General features: G+C 37.0%; 1 protein-coding gene across 5 annotated transcripts in view; it reads left to right on the forward strand.

Moving 5' to 3' along the window:
• The window catches only part of LOC119690624 (sodium channel protein 60E-like), a 146,350-nt gene that overhangs the window by 15,871 nt on the left and 106,222 nt on the right, over positions 1–24,257 (forward strand). For all 5 annotated transcript variants that reach the window (XM_048627963.1, XM_048627964.1, XM_048627965.1 and 2 more), the window contains exon 2: positions 1,229–1,324. The gene's annotated coding sequence lies outside the window, so the exon portion shown is untranslated. The remainder of the gene's footprint in view (positions 1–1,228; positions 1,325–24,257) is intronic.

Below are 24,257 nucleotides of genomic sequence, written 5' to 3' on the forward strand. Positions count from 1 at the left end.
TACCCTTCTTTCTGGTGGGTGGTGAAACGCCCGCAGTTGCCAGCGGTGGCGCTCGCGATAATCCTCCAGTCGCATCTGCGGATCTCATGTTCACTAATCTGTGTGAAAAGCTGCACGGATTTATACTGGCTTTAGATTTAACTGTCAGTAAATATTTAAAAATGATTCGTGTCAACTTACTGTGGTGTTTGTTTTCTGATTATGGTTAGAATTAGGTATGAGTACCTAGAGAGAAGTTGCCCCTGTTATGAGTATTTATTGAAGCCGATATACTTGTTGGACACAATGATTTATATTAGGAAGCGAAGCCGTTATTATTGTGTGGGCGAACCGAATCCTTTTAACCGTTGAAATTATAAACGTATCGAACTGCTACTGCTGATGAATCATCATAACCTAATAATTTAAAAAGATCCACCAAGAACCGAATGCACGAATTCAAAAATCGAACACACACGGCGATCCACTAAAAGCGTTTTCCGGCAATATCGGTTGTTTGTGTGCTGTGCGGGCTGTGCCACCAACACAAGGCGGAACCGGAAATGACGTGACCCGCCGCAGCGCCCCCACTTCCGCCCCCGCCGCCACCGCCGCCGCTACCTCCATCCTTACTCCTTGCTAATTTACAGCAAATTGCAAAAGTGGCTTCCACTGTCTGTCAGTCACATTTTCACGTGCTATGGCGGATTGATAGACAAATTGTGACGAAGTTGGAAAGACGTGACAATTTCCCCGCATTTAAAAGCCATGTTCTCAAAAGGCATTTTTACCTTCGTAAAGTTTTGTAGTGTGTCGGTGATAAATACTAGAGTGGATGTATACTGTCGCAGATTAGCAAAGCACAATAGCGACAGTTGCTGACTGGTTCAGGGTGCGCCCGACATGTATAAAGTACACTTGATACGTCACTCGGGGAGGATGCACTCTTACGACCAATACCGGTTGTTGCAAAAAGAGTATACGAGTAGTAAGCCGGAAGGCGGTTACTCTGGTGGTCATTCTGAATAACTTTAGTCTACAACCCTTTTGTAACACCCTGTATAACCTATAACTTTGTACCTAAGTACTAAAATAAGTTGCGTGTATTGCCATTGAAGAAGCGGTAGACCCCGTGCCGCGCCGGTACAACCCTTTTTGCGACACCTTGTATAACCTATAACTTTGTACCTGAGCACTATAAGTACAAGTAAGAACAGTATAAGTAAGTTGTGTACGTATGCCGTTGCAGAAGCGGTAGACCCCGTGCCGCGCCGGTGGCCGCGCGCGCCCGCGCCATGGCTCTGCACCGCTAACTGTGCCGCCCAACAACCATACGCCACGATACGTGAGTGTTTATTAGCTTTTACAATAGACAATGCATTAAGAAATAAGAAAAGATCATAATAGAAGCCACACTGAGCTTCCAATTATAGAAAAACATAACATTTACAACACAAACTCATAGTCACCAAGCCTATTATTGTTTAGAGGCATTAACGAAAACGCCCAAGCCCAGAGGGCATTACAGCCGGATAAAGTGTTAGGCACATTTCATCCGCTTGTAATGCCTTGGGCTGACAAATAATACGGGGAAAATTCTAAGCGACCCTGCAACTGGATACTGGCAGCCGACCTAAAAATCACAAACCTACATCGTTCGTTTTTCATACTGGAGAAAAAAATGATCACAGCGAAGGGGCCTATTACTTTCTCCATTCAGCCAGTGAAAGGCCGTTGTGAGTAACCATACTGCTTTGAGGGGCAATGAAAGAGTCGTGGGTGGTGCCACAGAATACTGGAACTCGTAAACTTAACACAGATTATTTTGTAGGGTCGAGTAGAGAGGCCGGAAATGTTAGGGATGTTCGAATCAAATATTAATATCTTCTAAATATTTATTTGTGATAGATTTTGAATGCCTGACAGTTCTACTTATCCTTACAATATTTAATATGCAGTACAAGTAGTTCAGATCAGTATTTTGTATTTTCATAAACTTGAATCGTATTGTTTGAATAATTAAAATTAGCACCTTCAGGTAGCAATTTTGGTAAGCGCAGCAATAAACGCTGGTTGATTTCAGTCAGTATTATGGCTATATACATTTTTAACGAATTTGACAAGAGTTCTTAACTCACATAAAGGGCTTTAAGAAGTTGAAGTGTTTTCGAAGCACTCTACAGCTTTTGTTCACAAAGAGAATATAAGCACAGCCATATTGTTCACTTGGGGTGTCGATGTCGGGGAAAAACCACTGCCGTTCTGTTCTTCGATTATTTCTTTTATTTAGAACACGTTTCGGAGATTGCAATTTCGAAAGTGCCTCTTTTTCGGCTACAAGTGACCTACATAACTTGAAATTAATTCTAATCACAAGTCAAGCACAGTAAAGTATTTATACTTAAATGACGGGTAGGTACTTTTTCTACAAATTGACTTTGTTAGCGAAAAAAGAACTTATGATATGATACCCATGCAGCGCTTACTGTAATTTATTTCAACAATCAAACTTCATACTTATTTTTATTGTTTATAAAATATGAATAATTATGATAGCTTTTCTCTGCCACTGCATTTCCGGGGCCGTTTGCCTTCAACGGAGTTACAAAATTAGGCAAGCCGCAAGAATACACTTTCTTTTTAACCGACTTCGAAAAAAGGTGGAATTCTTCAGTATGTATGTTATTTTTTTCGGTTATCAATGTCATCTCACAATCATAACTCAACATGTCGATGAATGATAATTCAAATAACTATCTAGAATGTCCGAGAAAATCCACAATGCGAACGTGAATTATTTACAAAAGGATTTTATCGTCGGGCCAATTAGTAAGCGGCTTATTCTGGCATCGCGGAAATTGAAATTTATTGTATGTGTTTAAATCTTTTACAAGTACAATACATTTCAGCAACATTAAATTATATATTAAGTGCAACTATATTTTATAATTAATCATCCTTACCTACCGAATAAATTGTAGCGTACTTAATTAAGTTATCGTAGCAAAATGCTAAACACGGGTAGGTACTCTCTCTCAACGCATATTATGTACATCATCATCATCATCATCACTTCATTATTCATCAAACTTCTAATGAAATAGTTAAGTATTATGTTTTCACAGTTGTCTGATTTATTTGTGTAGGTTTTTATAATATTTATGTAAGCAGTATTTATATAGTATTTATATATGTATATATGTATTATTATATGTAGGGACATGTATAAAATCATATATATGTCGCAGGCAACTGGTTTAATCTCCTGTTTGATTGAACCGCTAGCCCGTTCATTGGATGACGCTATTCAGTTGTATGACTAGGCCGAACGTTGATTGTACAAGCGTCACAAAACGTCCAACTAGTTAGCGGACTTAAAATCAGTCAGGTGGTGAATAAAACAAATATGGCGTCTAACTGCGAACAGCTGACACAAAAAGCACTTGTATTGTTATTTTTTGCAAATAAATTAGCTTTAAAGTGCGTTATTTATGTTAAAATAGTGTGACAACATGGATTTACCTATTATTACACCGCCGGCGGATAGTTTCAAAGAAAAAAAATGTGCTGAAACTGGATAATTATGAACAACAATATCAAGGTACGTTTATTGTTATTGTTTAGTTAATTTGTGAGATGAGAGCTTTGTAACATAGTCTTTTTGTTGACTCTTGTCTGGTCATGTCCATCCTAACCAGACATTACAAAGTTGCTATACTATATCCCATTTAACGACTTCGCTGAATAACGTTCAGACAAGACGTTTGACGTTACAGTCAACCACTTGACGAGTTGTTCTTTAGTCATTCAACTGATTAGCGTCATCCAATGAACGGGCTAGCGGTTCAATCAAACAGGAGATTAAACCAGATGCCTGCGACATATATACTATTGTACTATAGTTATGCATATTTCGTAGGTAGGTTTAAGTAAGATTAAGATATACTGATAGGCTAATTTGTTAATATTTTATTGTGCTATTAATTGATTCAAAGCGTTAATGTCGTCTTCTCCCAACCTAACAAGGGTTGGCTGGAAGAAATTGCTTTTTGGCAATAAGCCCGCCTTTGTACATTGTTAGTTTTCTTTAATGTTATTCACCTTTTATTAACTTTATAATGTACAATAAAGTGTTTATAAATAAATGCATGGAAGACCGAGTTTAAACATGTATTAGAGGTAGCTGTGATGGATATACCTCCTACTTCAACACTAAATAAATAAATAAACAAAGCAATACCATTTTCCATACAATCTTTCAACTATAATTTCACCGTTATGTCTAGTTTGAAAACAACTATCACTAAAGTGTTATACAGTACCTATACTTATATAGTGCAATGAATCATAAAAGCCTATTGCATATGAAGCCGATGGTTCCCACTCACATTAATTGATTAAGTCAAAGTATAAAATTCCTTTGTCCTATTGCATCGATGGGAAAATTATCAATTATAGAGCAAGTTATAGCCTTGATGTCGTAACTACCGATTGATTTGTTACAATTACAACATGGATACTTAAGTACTGAACTTGAACTGAAGCGATGCCAACGTTTTGTAGTATGGATCAAATATTCTAGTCTATGGTATGGATACCGCAACTACACAATGATTTCATCAAATTTAATTATTATTCTCTTGTATTCTCTACACTTGTGTTGGGGTCTGTCAACCTGCACTAGGCCAGCGTGGTGGACTACGCCTAAAACCCCTTCTTCATTGAAGGAGACCCGTGCTGACCTAATGGGTCGTAATGATGATTCTCTACACGCAAAACAAATTAAATTTTGGACTTACAAAATCTCAATTATCTCTAATCTAATTAAATTATAATTTATGAAGAATATTATTAAAAACTACGCTGTTTTGTTTGAGGCCATTACTTGCAGAGCCGGGCCGCCATCTTAAAAACGCATCTTAAACGGAAAACTTTGTTGGCTTCAACACAAGAACAAGTTTTGCTTCTGATAAGAATTTTAAGTCAGTGGGAAGTCAGAGAACAGCCGCTAGATATTCTTGAGGCCTACTCTGACCGGTCGCTTTCTAACTGCCAGTTATAGAAATGTACAAATGTACTGATGCGGTCTCCCTCACACGCCGACGTTGGCGCGTAAACGTAGTGAGCATCGCGACGCGGCCTACGGCGGTGACACTTGACGCGACCTACGGAGTAAATAGGAGACCCGGGCCTTAGAGTGAACTGTGATTGGTTGTCTAGGTGAAAGATTTTGTATACGAGCCATAGTAGTCCCCCTAAATGCACGTAGGTAGTGTTGTATCATGTGTTTTACTTAATTTTCTGTGAACAGACCTGGCTAGGATTTCCAACAATATCAATATTTAGCGTAAGTTTGGTAGTTATGATGAAGTGACAACACTCGCGAGTGATGAAAAAGTTCCACTTAAGCCGCGTACACACCGGGCCAACGAACGCCAACGAACGTTTTTCGTTGACCTTCGTTGCTACAATCTGCCCTGTATTATGTATGAATAATATCCATCGTTGGGATCACCGTTGGCGTTCGTTGGGCGTTCGTTGGCCCGGTGTGTACGCGGCTTTACAAAATTAGCATTAAGTTCACCCGACTGTACATAATTAATTTTGTAAACTGTGCAATCAAAGTATAAATAAATAAACAACCACCACTTTGCTCATAAAATATCTAAGGATAAAACAAAACTCTGTCCTATATAGGTCATTGCAGGTAAGTACATTAAAAAGTCACTGTTAGTGATGTATAAAGTAGCCATTGTAGGTACGTACTTGTATTGTTATTCCTTGATAAATGGTTCTTCAATGACTCTTTGTTGTAGTGTTCCTGTGCTAAGTCGTCCCACCGGCTATTTTATCAGTATAACTTTCATTGATAAATGTAATTACGCATTTTACAAGATTGCCAGTTGTCACTTTACCTTGCCACTATATTTATTTTTCGTCCTTTGAAATGACTCTAAAGAATATTTTGCTGTAGAAGTGGAGGTAATGCTTTCGTTAGTACTTATAAGATGCTTTGGGAAATCGGATGTTCAGAGTTGCTAGTACAATGAGAAGCTGGGTCCAACGGTAAACGAAATTCCAATGATACAATTACAATACTCTTTAAATATTATACTCTTTATTTGCTCTAAAACAGAAAAGATACAAATTAAAAACAGTACAAAAAGGCGGCCTTCATGCTTATAGCAATCTCTACCAGACAACAATAAAATAATATTTTATTCTGTATTCTATTTTAGATAAGTATGAATCTTTATCCTAGCCATAGCCTAGTTAATAGCCATCGGAATTTACACGCTGCGAAAGTACTGTTCGTTTGATACACTGCGCCTATTTAGAAAGGCCTATTGATCGAAATGCCGTATGCCGCAATAACAAGACCTTTCACAATTAAAACTATTATTATGTTATGTTAGTATTTAATACATATGTCTAAACAATTGATTTACTATTTTTGTAAAATGTTATACAGAATTACACATAGATTAGAGGTAAATTATTTATGTTAGAGCAGTAAATCCTAACTAATATTATAAATGCGAAAGTAACTGTGTCTGTCTGTCTGACTATCTGTCTGTCTGTCTGTCTGTTACTCTTTCACGCCAAAACTACTGAACGGATTTGAATGAAATTTGGTATACATACGGTCTAGACCCTGGGAAAGAACATAGGCTACTTCTTATCCCGGAATTCCCACGGGAAAACTTTTTAAGGCGAAGCGAAGCGCGCGGGAACAGCTAGTAAATAATATAAAACTAACAATACCTGTGTATATGTAATTTTGGTCGCGTCACTGATCAAATGAACGTTTATTACTTTGACTCTATGTATTAAATCCGCAACCAAATATAAGGGTGTTGAGAGTTTGCTGTATCCTGTCCTAGATTTGAAAGTTCTTTAAATGTGGATCGTGTTGCTCGAGCGAGCGGTAATGTGGCCCCTAACAACAAGGTCCTGCTATGTGATTCTTAAAAAATAAATAATATAGGTACTTAAATATTTTCATATACATATTTTGACACTAATATTTACAAGACTCAACGAAATTTCATAGATTCATGTAGCTTTTAGTGATAAGACCGCCTTTTTTGTACCTATTCTTGTGTACAAATAAAGAATATTCTTTCCATCTATCTATGTATCTAAACTATGATTCTTCTGTATGCCCAATGTGTTAATTTGTGAAATGAAATTTGAAAACCACAGAAAGAAAGACAATAATATATATATAGACATCTCGCAGCCGGATCGTATAATCCGCCGTATTACATTACGGCTAGCCGCATAACAAAACAGCCACTTTGCAATGCGGCGTATCAACGTTTAGCCAGATTGTCATTTTGATACCTTCTTTAATACGGCGGCCCAAACACAAATTAATTGATACAGTATCATTTATGCAAAACTAGCTGTTTCCGTGAGCTTGGCTTTGCCCTAAAAAGTTTTCCCGTGGGAATTCCGGGATAAAAAGCAGCATATCAGATAGCAATGTAAATTTGTTTCAGCCTTGCATTAAGTTTGAACTGTCAAATGAGAAGACTTGCAACAAGTCTGATGAGGCAAGTGAGTAAACTTGTGGCAAGTTTATATCAAACTTTCTAGTTTCCCTTAAACAAACTTGCTGCATTTTTGACACGACAAATTGGCATAATTATCGGATTAAAAAGACTGCAATGTCCACACGACATATTTGCAGTGGACAGCATTTTGGCAGGGTGCTGCGTCGACCAGGAGAGACTGGCTCTGCATGCTGACCTGCCGAGGTGCAGTGTGCTGTCCCACGTGCTGGTGGTCGGTCGAGAGGGTAAACCGGAGTCCGCGTTCTTCTATGGTCGAGGTTGTGAACAGATATCCAATTAACTTGCTGCCCAACGATTAGTTTTGAGGCTCTGTATATATAGCAGCGTAGGTGAAAAACTTCGAATGCGTGATGTAGGATTTCATAGAGAATTGCTTCGTTTCCATACATGTTCTGTGTGTTGCGTCCCGAGCGCCATCTGTTGATTGTGCGGCGAGGTGTCCGCCACATGCTTATTTGATAGGAATAATAAAGTTCTCTAAATAAAAATAAGAAAATTGCAGCTACCTAAATATTTAAACAAATATCTGCCCCAGCCGGGAATCGAACCCGGGACTTTCGGCATAGCAGTCAGCCACTATATAACCACTACTTTCACAAACTTACGGCAAATTTGCAATAAACTTGACATAGAAAACCAACTTTCACAAGCTTACAGCAAATTTGAAATAAACTTGCCATAGGAAATTTGACGTTGCTACTATATATCACACAAACAAAAAACAAACTTTAAGCAAGCTTATATGTTATCTGGGATATACATATGTTCCTTCTCAAAAATATAAATAAAAAGCTGCTTCCTGATGATGAAATAACTTCCACCTCAACACAATGCTATGATAGGCATGTTTCCGCTAAACCCTGAGTGAGGTCACGGACCTGGTTTTACTTCGGTTAGGCTCATAAAACTGCTGTTATTCTATTAATATCTACACGTGTAACTGTAACCTGCTAAACCGTAGTGAAAGTTACAAAGTTTGAATATGGACAACATTGTTCGATAAACAGGAGATGTGTTGGGTTGGGGGATGTTCTGTTTGCAATATTTATGTAAGGTTATTGCATATTTTACGCCTGTCTGTCGTATATAAACATTTATCATCATGTTATCATTGTCGGCATTAGTTTGTATTCTATAAAAAAACCGACTTCAAAAAACCACTAAAATGTAAGAAATAATTTAAGGTTTACACAAATTATATGTGACAGTACAAATATACCTAAGCAGGAACTGTTCTTTTTTGATGTTGGTGCGGTGACAAAGTAATCTGAAGAAATATGGCACCAACTTCAAAAAAGAACAGTTCCTGCTTAGGTATATTTGTACTGTCACATATAATTTGTGTAAACCTTAAATTATTTCTTACATTTTAGTGGTTTTTTGAAGTCGGTTTTTTAATTTTTTAAATTATTATTTTACTAGCTGTTCCCGCGCGCTTCGCTTCGCCTTAAAAAGGTTTCCCGTGGGAATTCCGGGATAAAAAGTAGCCTATGTTCTTTCCCAGGGTCTAGACCGTATGTATACCAAATTTCATTCAAATCCGTTCAGTAGTTTTGGCGTGAAAGAGTAACAGACAGACAGACAGACAGACAGACAGACAGACACAGTTACTTTCGCATTTATAATATTAGTTAGGATTTCATAGTTTTTAGTTTATTTGCAATAATTTTTAATCAAAAGTAAGATGCAAATGATACCAAAAAGTCCTACTAATGAATACGAATCATTCAAGCCTAAACACGAGGTAGTTGCTATATACCGTTGAGGAGTTCCCTTGACTGCCTTCCGTTTCCATCATCAGATCAGCTCAAGGTCACCATCATATTTTTTTGTTATAAGAACTATATTTACGTTCTAAATTTCATTAGAATCGGTTACTAGGTGCCCAAAATGGAAATTCATACCCTGTTTTTACCCCTTTACCCACCCTTGGGGGTGAACTAAAATTCTGAAAAAAATGAGACCACCTGGAAGCTCAATGCAATACAACAAAAAAAGAATTTTCAAAATCGGTCCATAAACGGCGGAGTAATCGGTGAACATACATAAAAAAATATAAAAAAAAAGATCCCGACGAATTGAGAACCTCCTCTTTTTTTTGAAGTCGGTTAAAAAATAAGCGGCAAGAAACTTCTAAAAACTATAGAGGTGTATACTGTCAAAGCATGACAAAGACAGATTAAAATCTCGATTTAAGGTTATTACGAGCCACCCTTGCCACCTGTTTCACAATGGGCAAATATTAAGAATACAAAATATGCAACAAAACTTAAGAGAGAATTACGAATGATTCCCACAGATAGCTTTTATCTAGTGATTGTAAAACAGGGTCTTAGTCTACCTGCCTCCCACGTCTGGTCTAAATGTCAAAGTAATCCACAAATAGGTCAGCTGTTTACACTCACTCTCAATCTGGGTCAAAAGATACATTAATGCAGTAATCTCCTTGGGGCAAATGCACTTTCCTTTGCATATATCTACCTATTTACGGTGAAAGGATGACGCAGGCGTCAGTTAAAAGCTTGACTTGGAATATAATAGTTTTACACTCACGGCCAATGAAATAGGTCCACTCAAAACATTACGACACCAAACGACCCCAAGTATTTCAAACATTTAATTTAAAATTTTAACAAAATACTACCGTTTTTTGTTGGTAATATCCTGATGCTCTGTTTAATGTACCTACTTCAATGTTGTAGAAGGCGTCATTAAGCTAGGTAGGAGTAATTTGGTGCTTTTTTCAGTGGAACTATTTAATTGCCCGTGAGTGTAGAATAACCACAGAATCAGCGTTCGGGTATAGCAGTGGAAAGCATGGGTCCATTGCTGAATGATGAAAGAGTAAATAATGAAGAAGAAAAAAGGAAATGACGTGTCTGTGTCAACCACAGACCTGTATTTGAGTAGACAACGCAAGTGCATGTACTTCGCGTGTAATAAGGGAGTGAAATTATCTTCCTTTAGCGCAGTGTCATTAGGGACGTTCCGATACCACCAAAGTATTAATACCTACTCATTTCGATAATACTCAAATCTTTTTTCGATACTACTTAAATAAGTACTCCTAAAGTATCGATACTTAGTTATATCGATAGTTTTTAAGTACGGAAACGTAAAACCGGGTTTTCACCGGTTTTTACCGTATTTTTTTATACCTTTTTCACACAGTAGAAGTTGAACAAGAAAATCCTACATTACATTACCCAAAACATACTAGAAATAAATCAATTTGTGTATCGGTTAAGCTTTCTTTCATTGATATGATATGAACAACGTGAACATATATATACGAACGGATAACAAAAAAACACATTCATCTTACTGCCACTATTCTTTCACTTCACTACTTCCTTGCGGGGTAGGCAGAGGTGCATTTGCATTGCTGCACCCACTTTTCGCCAGAGTGTTATGTTTGTCCCAATGTAATAAGTGGCGGGCGTATTGCCATTTTACGGGCAAATCCAAGACCCGAGAACAAATATCTGTGTTTTAACAAATGTACCAAGTATATATGGTTACTTATTTTTTAAAATTAATATTTAATTTAATATATATACCTATGTATTATAATTAATTTAATATTTTGTCAATGAAAACATAATTATTTTTAAATAGAAATTATGAAACCATCCTGGAGTTTAATTTGACGAAATCAATATATTTTGGTTTCGTAAATTCAATATTGCAATAAATACTCATTTAATTTTATTCTCCTGAATTTGATATGAGTCAAATAGCCTATTTTTGATTTATCATTCCTCTGTCGTTTTATCATTCCTCTTTCGATGAACTCGATTATGTAATCGATTGCGAAATCGATATTATGAACTAATTATTTTTTATTCGCGGACGTGGAGTTCCCATCACTAAATCGTTCAAGTGACGTGACTGACGTGACAGTAGGTATAAAAATAATGGCACGCTTGGTTTCTATACAAGGGATGAGACAAGCGTTGTCTATTCAAATACAGGTCTGTGGTGTCAACAGTAATTTTATTTACAGCAATACATGCAAAAACCACCTGCTTTTCGGTGTACATTTGTAATTCAAGTGATAAGTTTGCAAGGCGTATATAAACCGTTTTTAATGAGGCTTAAATTCTATCCATCTCCAATCTATGTCATCCTAAAGAGAAATATGTTATGTTTGCCGTCTGTAGCCCAAACATCATAGCGTTCATATACATAACGTTATACAGGGTGCCCCACAGTCTACACTCGTGGTGGCCGCGTGTCGAGCCAACCACCCGCTATCGATCGCCCGTCCTTGCCGGATCATGAATGGTGGAGTAACGCCGTCACGCCGACATCGACACAATGAGCCTTGTCTGTGCTATATTTATTTACTCCTTGGTCTGTGAACTGTTTGGGAATGAAAATTGGTTCTTATATTTGTAGGGATATAAGCAGTTATTTATAAAATGTGAGCTAGGAAAATATGTGGTGTGATAATTATTGTCATACCTTTTACATATATTATGTTCTCAAAAAATTGGAAGGCTGGATGGCATAGCATCCTTTGAAAATGTTGATTTGAGCTTGCAAATAATGCCTGGTCCTCATCCTCCTTATGTATTTAATAATTGGATAATCCATTTCACGATATCTCCGCTAGCTACGCGTTTTGGGTAGATTATCAAAAATGACACCCATCAGCCACTCAGTACCGTCACTTGGATCTCAATCATGACCGTTGACCAAATGAATACACAATGATAGTGTATATTTTATTGGGCTGAGCCTGTAATATAGGTACATATAATCGGTGGATTCGAACCCGTGACCCCTAGCTCCAGAAGCAGGTTCACTAACGCCTGAGCCACGGTGTCGGTGTCGTGACGCGTTATGGCGACATTTAACCTGAATATTAGACCGCTGGTGTTGATTATATTCATAATATCAGTTGAAATCTTTTATATGACACGGTTTTACGATGGCGCAATCATAATCGTATGTTTACTACACACTTCCAAGTCACTTAAAACAGGACGTAAAAATTGCTTTTATATTTAAAGCTGCTTTTATTGTGTTGGCAAACTATTAAAATGGTAATTTGTGGATCATCTAGGTGTCTATCAGGAAAATACAACATAATATTATAATATACGTTATAATCTTAGACAAGTTAATTCTGCTTATAATACCTACTTATAATTAAACCATCAAATTATTTAATTTGCAAGTTGTGTAATGTTATTAAATTTTCTAGCGTTGTCGTGTTTAACTTAATAGTTAAAAGCTGTTTACGTGACATAAAGAGCAGGTTAATGTTAACATGCAGAGTTTCATAGCTCCAACCGTGCGAAAGATATTAACTGACGACTCTATCACAGTAAACTTAACCTTAATTTCATGCTATAGATATTCTACTCTACTCTAATCGTTTCTGAACGTGACAAAGCTTGAAATACTTGATTGGTTAACACCCGGCGAAATTAATGACCCGAAATGCCGATGACGGGATAAATTGTGTCTATTGTACAACACTTTGAGCGATATTTTGTTCTACGTTGATACAGTGACGGCTACTGACGCAGTTTGCCAAAGACTTTACAAAGTAAAATTCCCATTATGAAATATACAAAGTTGTAATTTGTGATTAGCTTTCCTAATAATATTTTTAGTGTAAGTAGGTAATTTCTTTATAATAAAAATAGTCTGCGTAAAAGTATGTTATAGAAAGTACATACTTTAAAATGCTTTTTAAATCTTTGTTGATGGTGACATTACGAGATTTTAGTCTCTTTACAGCCTTCTTATAATGATTGATGACATTTAAATAAATCTTACGTTACGGTCCCATCGTGATAGTTTTCTTATTATTATTTAGGGGAGAGGCGTAAGATGAGCCAAATCGCTTGATATCGGAGCCCGTTTGTGAGAACTTTCTCTTTGAGTATTTAAGCCTTATTGATGCCAAACATGACGCCAAGTCAAACTTATCGTTTGGCTAATAGCTTTCGGCAGTTCAGTGGGTATTTACGGGATTAGAATACTAATTTGTATGTTAAAGTATTATGTTATGAATATGATAAACTATGCCGTCAGAAGTCAATGACAACCACTGAAGGCATCTGATAAGAAAATGTTTGTGCTGTATAGATATTATGAAAAAAACATACAGACAAATTGGGAACCTCCTACTTTTTTTGAAGTCGAACGAATCTTGATTTTTTTAAATACGTGGAGATAGATAATTATACGGATAAGAAAGTAGATACTCGTAGAATACGATAAATATCTGCGAGAAGTTTAGTGCTGCATTATCAAGCGATGTATAAATAAAAAAAACAAACTAAATATAATCAGCCTGTCATGGGGAGTGATCCGAGTGATGTATGGGATATGAGTGGAAGGGAGGAAACTTCGATTGTTAGTACGAGTATTCCAAAAGTGTTAAATTAACATACGATAAGCTATTCTGAAACTTTGGCTACCTTATTATGAATTATCAAAAACAAAAGGCGATCGCGTGAGGAATGCCGAGGTGCTGCGTCGAGCCAATGTGGGTGGCATTGAGGCTTCTTACCTCATGCGGCGACAGCTTAGGTGGTGCGGACACGTGTCTAGGATGTCAGAGCAGAGGGTCACAAAGCGCATCTTCTATTCAGAACTTGAGGAGGGCAAGCGAAAGCATGGCGGACAACTCCTCAGGTACAAAGATGTGCTGAAGCGTCACATGAACAGGTGCGGCATAGAGCCTTCTCAGTGGGAGAAGCATGCCAGCCATGCACCCGAGTTTGAAGTCCACCGGCGCGCCGAACTCAACTTGAAGCGCTATGAGTTAAAAGCCCGAACACCTGCGCTAACTCAATATAATTATGAGAATGGTGTGCTCACATACCCGCAATGTGCGAGGATCTTCACGAATAAGATAGGCTACACAAGCCACATGCGAGCACACGAGCGACGAGTCTGATCCTCGAAGCGGTCGCTGTGACCGAAATCGGTCGGACCGCATGGACCGCATCATCATGTGTCCACCGCAGTGATCAGCACGAATATTTTTTGTTGAGATGCAAAAACACATATGTTTTATCCGACTCCTTGATCCGATCGGGTGATACAAACTACAGAGCTTCCAGAGCTTCCAATTTCTCGAATTAAGTTAAAAGTTGTGTCAGTAACAGTTCTTTGAATGTTGTTCAGTAATTAGAAAGATCACTGATAATATCCGCCGTACCCAGTGGCCGGGTGACCCAGAATCCGACCCCAAGCCGGTGCTGTTGATGAGAGCGGTATTCCTCCTCCCCGCGCCTCCCTTCTGTAGTCCGTCGGAAGATTTTTATCGCGTGTATTTATGTCGTTTTGTGTCGTTCGTTTATCTTCATATTGCTTATTCACGGATTTTTGCGTAAAATTGTTCGGGGTTTTTACTGTCGCTTTTGGAATGTTAATGTTCGGGTTTACTTTAGGCCACCATTGTTGAATTAATAGTGATGCAACGTCTAAAGTTTGGCTCAATGATTAGGAAATATAGCTGACCGATAAACTTGTACAGTGAATCCATTAACTCTTATAACTTATCTAGGTATAAACGTATGCTAATTAATAACTGAAATCTAACATTAACGTAATACGATCTATTAGAAAACAATAAATTATACGTCAATTTTAAAAACCTTCCAAGTCCCTACATGTAATAGTTAATTATGTATCGTGTCGGGCTAACGGTAAACCGTATCGCTTATGTATTGAAACGGCCGTCTTTGTTTGTTGAACCACAATGACACCCATTCACGGCTCCGGTCACCGTTTTCATACATTTCCCCTCTTGAATATCAGCTTTCACAATGGGACACCCTTTACTTTATAGGTCATTGCTGCTTCAGCTGAAACGGTCTATTGAAATATCTAAGGCGTTTGATATAACATCTTATAACTCTCGACCGAACTCGAGGTAAATCATAAGTTTGACTGAATTTTCTGTGTCTGTTGATTTGATAGAGACCTAGAAAAAATAAAGTATTTCTTTCACATGTAGTTTATACTTAAAAAACACGTTTTGGCAGAGTCTAAAAGGGTAATAAGAGTAATAGTATAATATTGAAAAATAAATTGTGCCTTGAGTTGTGATGTTACTCCCAGGTACAGCCCTTGAAATCTGATAAATCTGCGAGCTGATTAATTATTATTGCAATAAAAGGCGGGCGGGCGGCCACCACTCGCTGGGCGAATTTATCACGATTTCCGTTAATTGGCAGCATCGGCAGGCGCGGCAGATTTCCTTAATTACGAACAATTATTGTGGCGGGATACCTCACGAGGGTTACTTTAGCTTAACAGGAATAAACGATAGAGAGTTGCCAAGCAATCGGTACGTTAAAGTAACGAGATAGAGCCGTGGTTCGCGTAGCGGCACTCCGAAACTTCCTTCTTAACCTAAAGTGACGCCTCAGCGCTTGAATTTTCTTAATTTTCCCCGAAACCGCCGGTTACGATAAACTCTGACTGTCCTCGGAATAGCAATCTTCACTAGAAACTTTACTTAACATCTGTATTCGTGTTGTTTGCTAATCATCAACATAAAAGAACATCTTAATTATATAAAAGAAATGTACATTTTATGTATATTAATATAATACGAGTACTTATATATTAATATGAACGAACATAATCAATGTTAGATAATTGTCAACACACAGGCTTTGTTGATATTTCTCACCGATTTTATATGCTGAAACGGAGCAATGTGAAATAAACACTATTCCATTTTACTTCAAAACCATCCGTCCGTATTTTGCACACAGGTGGCAGCAGTCCTACTACTAAAATTGAATTTTAGTTTACACTGACACCCGCCTACAAAATTGTAGATTAGTCCTTAATGCTCCTTTGACCTCAAGACCAAACTTTTGTAACTTTGAGGTATTTCATTAAACTCGTGTTTGCAAAAAAAATATTCTTTTGTAGTTGAAAGTTACACAAAACATGAAAGGAAAATGGCAAATTCCAGGCAGAATTACACTGCTCCCTAAAAAACTCATTTTGTTTCATTTGAATGACTATAAAATATGAATAACGGTTTCATTTCAATTTTTGTTGAAAATATAAATTTGAATTGAAACTTAAATTTAGACTGTTATTTCATGTTTCATTGGAATATATCGTATAGGAGTAGAGGTAACTAAAAAAAATGTCTATTATATTGTACACTATTCAAAGACTACAAAACAAACAAAAGATCGAAGATTTTATGAAAATTTAAGGTGTTTCTTTACAAAATCAAAGTAACATTTTTTTTAAGGATGGGCATTTTACTAGTTTATAATTTATAAGATAACTATTTCTATAATACTAGAAATAAATACATAAAGTTACTTTATTTTTGTAAAAAAATCTAAATGATAAAATTTGTCTGAATGTAAAAAATAACACAAAAACCATGTGTCGGACCTTGGCCCACAAGTTGCTGGCAATCTGCAATTTTCTAGCTGATTAGGAGGTATTATATCCATCCACACAAACCCACACTTGCGTCCAATCATTGCCGCTGCGTACGTAATTTACTTGATTTATACCCTTTCGTGACTTCTGCCATTGCTCAAAACTGACTTTATTACTTTCGTCCCTTTTACACGATTTTAACTCTTATTAGCTAAATATGTCAGGTCAGTGTAGCATGCTGTGTAGGTGACATTAGGAAACAGGATAGTTAGAATACAAGGTTGGCCACTACGATATCAACAGAGGAGTCTCATGAAAAAAATATGTAATATATTTGCAGCAAAACATTATTGTCAGCAATATTGTAGTCATCATCACCACAACCCATCACGTCCCCACTGCTCCTTCCAATGAAGGAAGAGTTAAGGCCTAGTCCACCAAACGAGCCCAGTACGGATTGGTGGACCCCAGCAAAGGCAAGCTTGTTGTAATCATTGTAAAAAATACGTGAAATATTCGCTCCATGAAATAGCAGAAACTATTCAATAGAACAGTTTCAATCTAAAACCGGCAGACACCGCGTATAATAGGGAGTTGATCGCGCGAGACTCTTTCCTCGTCGGCTATTGGAAACCGCTTACCGAGAGTCGCCGAGCCGAGTGGTCGGCAAACATGGCCGCGCCGCGAACGTGCTCTAGCTTCGTAAAAATACGATAGAGAGCTGTCATGAAATTGTTAGAGAAGGCAAAGAAAATGAGACCCGCCATATCGCCAGCGGTAGAACTTCAATTTTAAAACCCACTGTGTGGAAATTGATTGTGTATCGATAAAATGCACTCGTGTGTAACGAAAAAGTTCCACTCACTAGCTAAGTTGCTATGTCAGTATTTGATTTGTATATCTTCCAAGTAATACAGTGTTACGATCAATCTGGTTGGGTTGGAGGTTAGAGTTAGTTTTACGTAAGCTAGAGTGCCTCCCCTAGCTAGGTGTGAGGAGACCCTTGTTACTAGGATATGTATGCAAAAATAGCGAAGTTCAAATAGTTCTAAAGCTTTTGAGTAATATTTAAGACGTGGAATATGTTTGAATTTTGTTTATTGTAATGTTAGTGGTAGAATTTTATGAAAGTAATGACTCTGTTTTATCTAACTAAACTAGATATTTATATGCACTACAAACAGTGGCATATCAATGCTATCTTGTACAAAGTTATCCTACGTTACTAGCAAATTGTAATATTTCGTCGTTTAGCAAATAAATCAGCTTGAAACATTTAATTATTCCACGGTTGTGTCCGCGTGTGATACCTACTCACGAGGAACGTGGCTAGAAACTTGTGTCGTCAGCGGCGCAACTTTACACATTTATAGTTGTAGCACCATTGCTATTTGCATATTAAGCTATGCATAGACTCTATTAAAGAATTTATGAACCACAAAATTGCCGAGAAGTATGATGTTCTGATCTAATTCTTAATAGGTATTTAGTTATTATTTAAGTGAAATAGCCATTTCATTGGTGGATAATGTTAAGCTTGTTTTTGTTATTTTTGAAATTGATTCCTACTAGCTTTAAGTAAATTTGCAGTGCCCACTATGGGTATCAAGTTGTAAGTACTTACTATTTTATTTAAGATCAATGTACACTTGATGGCAATAAAAGATTTGATTTGATTTGATTTGATTAGACTATGCATGATTCATCGTATGTGAAGACTATGGTAGAAATTTGTGGTATCAAAATAGAACACCGCCAAACATTAGGACAGTTATATGCCCATTACGCTATACCCTATGTGTGACACCACGTTACTATTAGGGACTGTAACCCACTTTGGACCTCCTAGGGCTAGACTCGAACGACTAAACACTTGTCGAATTTGTGCGCCGAACAATTCCCACCTGAGCCACAGTTTAAATCGTCTTGTCTTAAAGTGAACTAATGTGCCATGTGTAACTGAAGAGCCTTAAAATTAGGTAAATGAACGGTGTGAGATAGCGCCTGTAGTGGGACTGTGCTCGAGGCTAGAACTAGGTCACATGTGGGACATCGTGTGTAAATTAAAATATATTATTAACGTTTAATTTCCGCGTTGCTTGTAAAAAATATATGATATGAATGTAAGAACTCGTACTAAGGATTGAACGTCTAAAAAAAAATGAATTGCATTGACGGGTTTAATTCACTGATTTCTTCCGTAACCTGATTTGTCGTATTTTGGATTCATAGTAATACAGTCCGCCACAGAATCATTTCCGTGATAAAATCAGTTTTAGCTTAAATTAAGGCGTCCATCTGATCGAATTGTCAAAAATAGAACATGAGAAGACCTCATTAGAACAGGAATCTTAATTACTACCTAACATGAATAAAACAAACACTCCATTACAGAGTCAGGTCCCGAGCGCGCGCCGATCGGCGACTGTACACGATCCACTCGCAGACTAGCTATCGCAGAAACAACCATAACTTTTTAAAAACTTACACACAGCTCTACGAGCGTCTTGTTTTTGTTTTCGCCAGCTGTAACACTATCCGCCAGGGCTCTTGCGCACGTCGCCGGTTCTTGACACCTCTCCACTGGAGCTGGAGCACCCTCCGCCGCGCCAACACTCGACCAGACGAGCCCCTCCAGAGGATTTATTTATTTCAACCTGGCAACATCTTACACATCAAAGATCGCCTTTTAGTAGCGCTCGATTGGTTAGCTCGGCTCCGTCAAAGGCAGGATGATCGAGTGAGGTTGGGGGTTGTGAGTGGTTTGGCTTATTGATCTAGGGAGTTGAGGCTAAGCTAGTTTGTTGAAAAGTTGTTTTCGTTCTGTGTCCTTAATACATAAGAATATAACAACGAGTATCAAGTGGTATTGATAGACACATGAGGCAGGCCGCAATTTTGGTATTGATTCTTTATCAGCATCCCATGTCCCAAAAGTTTTACACATCTAGTCTTACGCTCATTATTTTCATTCCTTCACTATATTTTTCTTATTCATATAAACACGGAAATAAGGTGTTATTCTATACGGGCTTTACCTTTATAAAGTTCCAAACACTGAAAACACAAGGCACAATTATGCAGGCCGCAAATGAAATTTAAATTGTGTCCGTATTTACCGGGCCAATGAATAATTTAGCGAAGGTAATTATTAGGCAGCTCGCGGCCATTAATCCTTATAACTCCCCGTGTGGCTTCCGGCGTTTCTTACAACTGTGTAGTTGTTGCCGAAGATCGCCCGATAGCGTAATGGCGTGGCTCTCACTCCGCGCCACAACTAGCGCCCCTATTTTTAACAGACTTGTAATTTGTATATGAATAAAGTAGTAAGGTATCGAGAACTGAAATGTAGTGTAACCTGAATCAAAGCTAGGATTGGGCGTTTGAAATTATGTGAAAAATCTCATTACTCTTGAATGCATAAGTAACTAATATACATATTTTCACGAGATATCTCGAAAAAAAAAACAAGTTAGTATTTTAACAACAAAGACCCAAATCTTTATACAAAGCTTCCATTTGGATCTGTTTCCCAGAATCACAATAACAAATAATTAAACACGACATAGCTACAGTACGATGTATACATCTGTCTCGCTAATTATTTGCACGAAACACTTGGCCCGCTAGACGCGAGCGTCTGCCGATCTCAACAGCTTTGTTAACAATTAAAACGATCATTTGTATCTAACTGTGCTGTCGTAGCAGTTAGATAGAATTCAATATAGAGAGTGTGTCCACTGTTAAACAGAATCCGACTAAATTGAAATCATATTTCCCCTCCTATATGCATAGTCACTCTCTTTAGGCATATAGCTGTTGTTTAGGCGTACAAATATAGGAATTCATTCATCGTAAAGATAATATTTTTAGGTGAACATACAATTTATTTAACCAAATACTGTTAGAAGAGACCACAATAAACCTTTTTTTAAATATACCTTTATTAGGCTTCTTCAATGTTTATCCGTTGCAATAAAAAAATATAGGTAGTTATAAAAGAATGTGAGATCCTCAAGTTAAAAGCTTTTCGCTTCTATCGCAAGAGAAAACAAATGAAATCTGCTACATAATGGACTCGGCCGACACTTGCTACGCGCCCGCAGGCTACGCGGCTACGACGTGGCTACGAGCGGCGTAGCACTGCAACGAGAGGTGTCTACAAATTTAGTACTGAGAGAGAGCTTTAAATAAGAAAAGTGTATTTTTGTTTACATTTTCATTATTTGCATTCAGTATTCTGATTCAAATATGCTTGGTAAATAGTCAGATTATTTGATATTATTTATTATACATATTTTGTTATCGTGGTGTTGGAAATAGCTATGACATCCAAAGGCTTTAGCACTGCTCGATAGTATGTAGGTTTGCCTTTCGGAATGGTATCTCAGTATTTCAGTGTACGGTACCGCTTGCAAACACATACATTCAAATATCACTCTTGCTGACTCAGCTATAACGGCAAAATTTATGTGACCACTTCTGCAATGTGCTAGTTCTCTGCACGATAGTGTACAGTCGACAATAGATATAAGAAACTAGAATAATAATTCTCTTATGAAAAGTACTTTTTACAAAAATGCCAAAAACCTAAATGCCAAAATTACTTCTAGATTTTAAGTATTAGTCAGTAGGAGGTCGGTTCTAAAAATTTAAACTAGCATGATTGTTCTGGCACTTTTAGAAAAAATACTTTTAATAGAAGTAAAAATTTACTAAGCAACTTTCTTTATACTTTATATGATTTGCCTGAAGATCACCGAAATATCCGTCCACCCAAAGGTTGCCTGGAAGAAATCGCTTTAAGCGATACGGCCGCCATTTGTACATATGCGTTAGATAATATTTTTTTGTAATTTTTGTCCATGTGTTTGTGTACATGTGTCATAAAACTATATAGTGTTGCTGACTGTACCAGCCGGCGGTGACGTCGGCGCTATCGGAATTGATTCCGCCCGCGGCTTATTCTTCAAAATCCGCTGAAATTCAAACTGAAACTTGTATTGTGATTGTAACTCGTCGTGATATCAAATGGATTCCAATTTCAAAAGGTTTTAATCTCAGTAAAGTTTATTTAATATAAGTTAGAGTTAGAAGTTTGATACTAATTTGGGAATTCGAATCAAATCGTTTTGTGAGGCTGGATGATGATTTTCTATATGATAAAACGATTGTGTTTGGAGCATCGTATTAGTTTTTAGTCTTGCTAAGGATGTCAATTCACTGCATTCCATATTTAAATTGACATTAAAAAGTGAAAAAGTGGCCATAAATTACCTCAGATATTTTTTTAAAATTATATCTCTCTTTCGCATCTCTACAATTAAACCACTGTCCAAAAATTCCAGGACATGATAATAGTTATGACGCATGACATTAACAAGTAAAATTATAAATTAAAAAAACCCATTCAAAATACTCTAAAAACTAACAAACCCAATAAAAATACTCTAAATACTGAATGGGGACTACCGTTTTTTTGCTCACCAGTTGGCGCCACTGTCGACTGAGGTAAAGAGGTACCATAGCTGTCAAATTTATCAAAGGCGACTTTATCAAATTGGCGCCAAATAAAGTTTTTAAATCTTGAATCTTATAAGCTTATTAATTATAAAATAACTATCATCATATCGAGTTACTATGCCGCAATGTTGTTCAGATCCGTTATATTGGGAAAGAAAAGGAGGACATATGTTACCAAGTGATAAAACTGTTCTAAAACAGTGGCTTGTGAAATAATTATTATCCGATAATCTCGTGTTTGTGAAAATCATTATAACCAATTTCAGAAAGAACATAATGTAAATAAGGATTAGGCATTTAATAAATACACTAAAAATAAAAGAATTACACACTGATTTAACTTTTATTTATCCTCTCCGTTTAAACACACTGCTATACAAAAAATATAACACATTAGTAATCCACACAATGAATGCTGGTTGAGTTGTTAGTTGAAACTTAATAATGGTAGTATAGTATACTAAGTATTCTATTATTTGTGGGGGTGTCAGTACCTGCACCTGGCTCACTCGAATGGAGCCTTTGTCCATGTCCGCCTTAAGGTCTAAACTCCACTCCTAAGCTTGGACCATTTCCTACCACACTGGTCCTCTGCAGGTTGGTGGGTTCGAAAATCTAGATATGCAGGTTTTATCACGATGTTTTCATTCACCGTAAGAGCGATGGTATGTACGTACACTGTACATAAATTCCAAAGTAGTTACTCATTGGTGACAATATCTAGATCTGGAGTTTCATTTTTAGTGTTTACACTGCTATACAAAGTTTCTTAAGGCCACTCAACAGTATACACTGAATCATTTTGTTGTATGATGCTGTCCTCTACGTTAACAACCAAGTTACTGTTACGGTCATAGTCTTGGTGTCTGTAAAAAGCAAAAACATAGCTGTTACCTAAGCAAACAAGCATACATTTCGTAAAAAATAAGTTTGTAAACAGTAAACAAACTAACCTCTGAATTAGCTGCTCTTTGAGACCGCTTATTTATGCGCCTCTTTTCCTTAATTCAGCTTTCAAAGCGTGCACATTCATCGATAAATAATCCATATTTGCGATAATTTCGCGAAAAGAGATCACTTTTCAACAGGGAAATGAACGAAAATATAATTTATCACGAAGCCCGCCAAACAAATTATATGAAAAGTAAAATGTCACTTAACCTCAGTCGACACCAGCGCCCCTAGCGGCAAATTCACACGCGTTACTCCCCATTACTATCGTAGCACACAGTCATTATGTAAGTTAAAATATGTTTATTTTTCAAGGGTCGGTTTTTGTCATGCTATAACAGTGTACAGTTAGAAAATGTCAGCAATAGATCAAGATTGATCTAGATGCACTCTAACTTCACTTTCCGGTGTGGATATTTTAGTTTTGACAGGTTTTTTTTTTTTTTTTTTTTTTTAAAGATTTTATTATCACTCCACAGACTTTATGTCCGTGCCTTTTTGAGAGATCAATATATTGTGAGAGTTTGGTTGTTTTTTATCTTCATCTTTTAACTACTCACTACTCAATGTGGAAGCTTATAATATATATATTTTATCTTTTATATATATATACCTATATATTATTAATAATTTTTTTTTTTTTTGCACTCCTGGAGGAAAATCTACACAGACACCTGGGAAGGGGACCCAGGTAGTGTCGGCCTTTAACCGACTAAAAACCCCCAGTTGTGCATTTCTTGTTTTTTTTTTTTTTTTTTTTCTTTTTTTTTTTCTTTGTTTCACACAGTCACACTTACAATTATAATGGCAACAAACATTTGAAGGGTAGGGCCA

This window comes from Plutella xylostella, chromosome 19 (genome assembly GCF_932276165.1).
Source record: "Plutella xylostella chromosome 19, ilPluXylo3.1, whole genome shotgun sequence".
Taxonomy (NCBI): Eukaryota; Metazoa; Arthropoda; class Insecta; order Lepidoptera; family Plutellidae; genus Plutella; species Plutella xylostella.